General features: G+C 43.2%; 1 long non-coding RNA gene across 1 annotated transcript in view; it reads right to left on the bottom strand.

The window, feature by feature from the left end:
• Nucleotides 1-514: 514 nt before the first annotated feature.
• Nucleotides 515-5,325, bottom strand: part of LOC135541096 (uncharacterized) — a 7,605-nt gene continuing 2,794 nt past the window's right edge. The window contains exons 2-3 of the long non-coding RNA XR_010455915.1: nucleotides 2,851-3,054; nucleotides 515-573 (exon numbers count right to left, since the gene is read on the bottom strand). This is a non-coding gene — a long non-coding RNA (uncharacterized LOC135541096). The remainder of the gene's footprint in view (nucleotides 574-2,850; nucleotides 3,055-5,325) is intronic.

Here is a 5,325-nt window from a genome sequence, read left to right as displayed (position 1 = left end):
GAGATAGAGAGAGAGAGAAAGAGAGAGAGGGAGAGAGAGAGAGCGTGTGAGAGAGAGAGAGAGAGAGAGAGAGAGAGAGAGAGAGAGAGGAGAGAGAGAGAGAGAGAGAGAGAGCGAGGGAGAGGGAGGGAGAGAGAGAGAGAGAGAGAGAGAGACACAGAAAGGAGGAAATATGAGGAGAAGAGTGATATATGGAGCTAGAGAAGGAAGAGGTCTGTTGAGATGTAAAAGTAAGCATGAGAGATTGAGAAAACATGGGTAGAATTCCTCTGTGGGTATACACTGAGTGTACAAAATATTAGGAACAGGAACACCTTCCTTATATTCGGATAATGGTGCTGGAGGGGATGGCAGCCGTTTTAGGGGCTACTAACCAACTATGCTATTTTGTGCATTTTTTCTCATTGTTTGTGACTTATTTTGTAAATAATGTTGATGGTACCGTCTCTTATGACCGAAAAGAGCTTCTGTATATCAGAACAGCGATTACTCACCTCGAACTGGACAAAAAAAATTTCTTTAATGAGTCCGACGCGATGCATATACTGTTTCTCCGAGACCAGGCCCAAATCCCTGTAATTCGAGTGAAGAAAAGATGGAAATACAGGGGGCGGAGATCGGAGTGCCTTGTGAGAATTCGTCAGTGAGTGGGTAACCCGCATCTACCATCTGTTATATTGGCCAATGTGCAATCACAGGAAAATAAACTGGATGATCTCCGCTCGAGACTATCCAAACCAACGAGACATTAAAAACTGTAATATCTTATGTTTCACAGAGTCGTAGCTGAACATCGACACAGATAATAATCGGCAGGACAGATCAGCTACATCTTGTAAGACGATGGGTGGGGTGTGTGTCTATTTTTCAATAACAGCTGGTGCGTGATGTCTAATATTAAGGAGGTCTCGAGGTTTTGCTCGTCTGAGAGTACACATGATAAACTGTAGGCCACACTATCTACAAAGAGAGTTCTCATCTATATTATTCGTAGCCATCTATTTACCACCACAAACCGACGCTGTTACTAAAAACGCACACTTAAATCCATTTTACCTAATTTCTTGTCACAAGTCAAGTGCAACCAGAGGGAAAAAAAACTCAAGACCACCTTTACTCCACACAGAGACGCATACAAAACTCTCCGTCTCCCTCCATTTGGCAAATCTGACATTAATTATAATCTCCTGATTTCTGCTTACAAGCAAAAACTAAAACAGGAAGTACCAGTGACTCGCTCAATACGGAAGTGGTCAGATGGCGCGGATGCTACATGACTGGACTGTTTCGATAGCACAGACTGGAATATGTTCCATGATTCTTCCAATGGCATTGAGGAGTATACAAATTCAGTCAACGTCTTCATCAAAACCTGCATCGACGACGTCACCCCCACAGTAACCATACGTACATATTGTGTCCCTTCCAGCCAGAAGCCGTGGATTACAGGCAACATCCCAACCGAGCTAAAGACTTGAGCTGCTGCTTTCAAGGAGCGGGACACTAATTTGGAAGAAATCCTGCAATGCCCTCATACGAACCATCAAACAGGCAAAGCGTCAATACAGAACTAAGTTTGAATCCTACTACACCAGCTCTGACATTTGTTGGATGTGGCAGGGCTTGCAAACTATTATGGACTGCAATGGGAAACCCCGCCGCGAGCTACCCAGTGGCGGGAGCCTACAAGACGAGCTAAATGCATTTTCTGCTCACGTCAAGGCAAGCAACACTAAAGCATGCACATCAAATCAAACACAAACACCGAATCATGCACATCAAATCAAACACAACACATGTCACAAACACAAACATCAAATACAATAGGTTACCGTGAAATGTTTACTTACAAGCCCTTAACCAACAATGCAGTTCAATAAATAGAGTTAAGAAAATATTGACTAAATAAACTAAAGTAAAAAATAAAATAAAAAGTAACACAATAAAATGACATAACAATAACGAGGCTACAGTGGCTTGCGAAAGTATTCACCCCCTTGGCATTTTTCCTATTTTGTTGTCTTACAACCTGGAATTAAAATAGATTTGTGGGCGGTTTGTATCATTTGATTTACACAACATGATGCAACATATTTTTTATTTTGAAACAAACAAGAAATAACAAAAACAAACAGAAAACTTGAGCGTGCATAACTGTTCAGTTAAAAAAGATTTGGCATGGGTCTCCAGATCCTCAAAAAGTTCTAAACATGCACTGTCGAGAGCATCCTTACTGGTTGCATCACTGCCTGGTATGGCAATTGCTCGGCATTGGAACGTAAGGCACTACAAAGGGTACTGCGTATGGCCCAATACATAACTGGGACCAAGCTTCCTGCCATCCAGGACCTATATACTAGGTGGTGTCAGAAGAAGGCCCCAAAAATTGTCAAAGACTCCAGGCACCCAAGTCATAGACTATTCTCTCTGCTACTGCACGGCAAGCAGTACTGAAGCACCAAGTCTAGGTCCAAAAGGCTCCTCAACAGCTTCTACCAACAAGCCATAAGACTCCTGAACAATTGATCAAATGGCCACCCGGACTATTTACATTGACCCCCCGCCCCCCTTTGATTTTACCTCACTGCTACTCGCTGTTTATTATCTATGCATAGTCACTTTACCCCTACCTACATGTACAAATGACCTCAACTAACCTGTACCCCCGCACATTGACTCGGTACCGGTACCCCCTGTGTGTAGCCTCGGTGTTGTTATTTTATTGGGAGGTCCTTTTCTTTTCTTTTTTACTTTAGTTTATTTAGTCAAAATTTTCTTAACTCTATTTCTTGAACTACATTGTTGGTTAAGGGCTTGTAAGTAAGCATTTCACGGTAAGGTCTACTACACCTGTTGTATTTGGCGCATGTGACACATTCCTGCACCCCACTTTGCCCTCAGAACAGCCTCAAGTCGTTGGAGCGTGGAGTCTACAAGGTGTAGAAAGCATTCAACGGGGATGCTGGCCCATGTTGACTCCAATGCGTGCCACTATTGTATCAAGCTGGCTGGATGCTTTTGGGGTGGTGGACCATTCTTGATACACACGGGAAACTGTTGAGCATAAAAACCCATCAGCATTGCAGTTTATGACACACTCAAACAGGTGCGTTTGGTACATACTACCATACCCTGTTGTGTCGCTACCATGCTGTGTTGTCATGTGTTGCTGCCTTGCTATATTGTTGTCTTATGTCTATCTTCATGTACAGTGCCTTGCGAAAGTATTCGGCCCCCTTGAACTTTGCAACCTTTTGCATTTCAGGCTTCAAACATAAAGATATAAAACTGTATTTTTTTGTGAAGAATCAACAACAAGTGGGACACAATCATGAAGTGGAACGACATTTATTGGATATTTCAAACTTTTTTAACAAAATCAAAAACTGAAAAATTGGGCGTGCAAAATTATTCAGCCCCCTTAAGTTTATACTTTGTAGCGCCACCTTTTGCTGCGATTACAGCTGTAAGTCGCTTGGGGTATGTCTCTATCAGTTTTGCACATCGAGAGACTGACATTTTTTCCCATTCCTCCTTGCAAAACAGCTCAAGCTCAGTGAGGTTGGATGGAGAGCATTTGTGAACAGCAGTTTTCAGTTCTTTCCACGGATTCTCGATTATATTCAGGTCTGGACTTTGACTTGGCCATTCTAACACCCGGATATGTTTATTTTTGAACCATTCCATTGTAGATTTTGCTTTATGTTTTGGATCATTGTCTTGTTGGAAGACAAATCTCCGTCCCAGTCTCAGGTCTTTTGCAGACTCCATCAGGTTTTCTTCCAGAATGGTCCTGTATTTGGCTCCATCCATCTTCCCATCAATTTTAACCATCTTCCCTGTCCCTGCTGAAGAAAAGCAGGCCCAAACCATGATGCTGCCACCACCATGTTTGACAGTGGGGATGGTGTGGACAGGGTGATGACCTGTGTTGCTTTTACGCCAAACATAACGTTTTGCATTGTTGCCAAAAAGTTCAATTTTGGTTTCATCTGACCAGAGCACCTTCTTCCACATGTTTGGTGTGTCTCCCAGGTGGCTTGTGGCAAACTTTAAACAACACTTTTTATGGATATCTTTAAGAAATGGCTTTCTTCTTGCCACTCTTCCATAAAGGCCAAATTTGTGCAATATACGACTGATTGTTGTCCTATGGACAGAGTCTCCCACCTCAGCTGTAGATCTCTGTAGTTCATCCAGAGTGATCATGGGCCTCTTGGCTGCATCTCTGATCAGTCTTCTCCTTGTATGAGCTGAAAATTTAGAGGGACGGCCAGGTCTTGGTAGATTTGAAGTGGTCTGATACTCCTTCCATTTCAATATTATCGCTTGCACAGTGCTCCTTGGGATGTTTAAAGCTTGGGAAATCTTTTTGTATCCAAATCCTGTCAGGGTTTACCAGAATTGGACCCAGAAGCAGACCAGGACAAGGTGAGTATAAAGATGGTGAGTATTTATTAATCAATGAGAACGTGGAGGTAGATAGTTCCGGGTGGAGGAGCGGGCAGCGGAGGTGGGTTGATGGGAGTGGATAGGCAGATCCAATGGATAACAACACACTGGCGACGAGCAGACAGGGATGGGCTATGGGTTCCGGGTGAATGGCTGTAGACAAAACAAACGGTGGTAAGTTAAAGGCAAGCAAGACGTACAAAACAATAAAGCAAAACAAAACAAACTCTATAAACTGGAGGCTGGTTCGTGGGCACAACATACTGTTCATGGCTAACGATCCGGCAGGGAATGGATGTCAGGTCAGAGCTTTTGAAGGGGAGAGGTGATGATCAGGACAGGTGTGCAGATTACTGATGGGATACAGGTGCAGGTGAACATCGATCTCCCAACAAGCTAATTCGCCCGGCAACCAGACAGGGTGCGTTCCAGGACACCGGAAACACACTCCAGGCCAGAAACACAGGCAAACACAGACTCAGGAAGCGGGATTCGTGACAAATCCAGCTTTAAACTTCTTCACAACAGTATCTCGGACCTGCCTGGTGTGTTCCTTGTTCTTCATGATGCTCTCTGCGCTTTTAACGGACCTCTGAGACTATCACAGTGCAGGTGCATTTATACGGAGACTTGATTACACACAGGTGGATTGTATTTATCATCATTAGTCATTTAGGTCAACATTGGATCATTCAGAGATCCTCACTGAACTTCTGGAGAGAGTTTGCTGCACTGAAAGTAAAGGGGCTGAATAATTTTGCACGCCCAATTTGTCAGTTTTTGATTTGTTAAAAAATATCCAATAAATGTCGTTCCACTTCATGTTTGTGTCCCACTTGTTGTTGATTCTTCACAAAAAAATACAGTTTGATA

Source organism: Oncorhynchus masou, chromosome 6 (genome assembly GCF_036934945.1).
Source record: "Oncorhynchus masou masou isolate Uvic2021 chromosome 6, UVic_Omas_1.1, whole genome shotgun sequence".
NCBI lineage: Eukaryota > Metazoa > Chordata > Actinopteri > Salmoniformes > Salmonidae > Oncorhynchus > Oncorhynchus masou.
The sequence above is the reverse complement of the archived record's forward strand: the minus strand, read 5'-3'. Positions and strand labels throughout refer to the sequence as shown.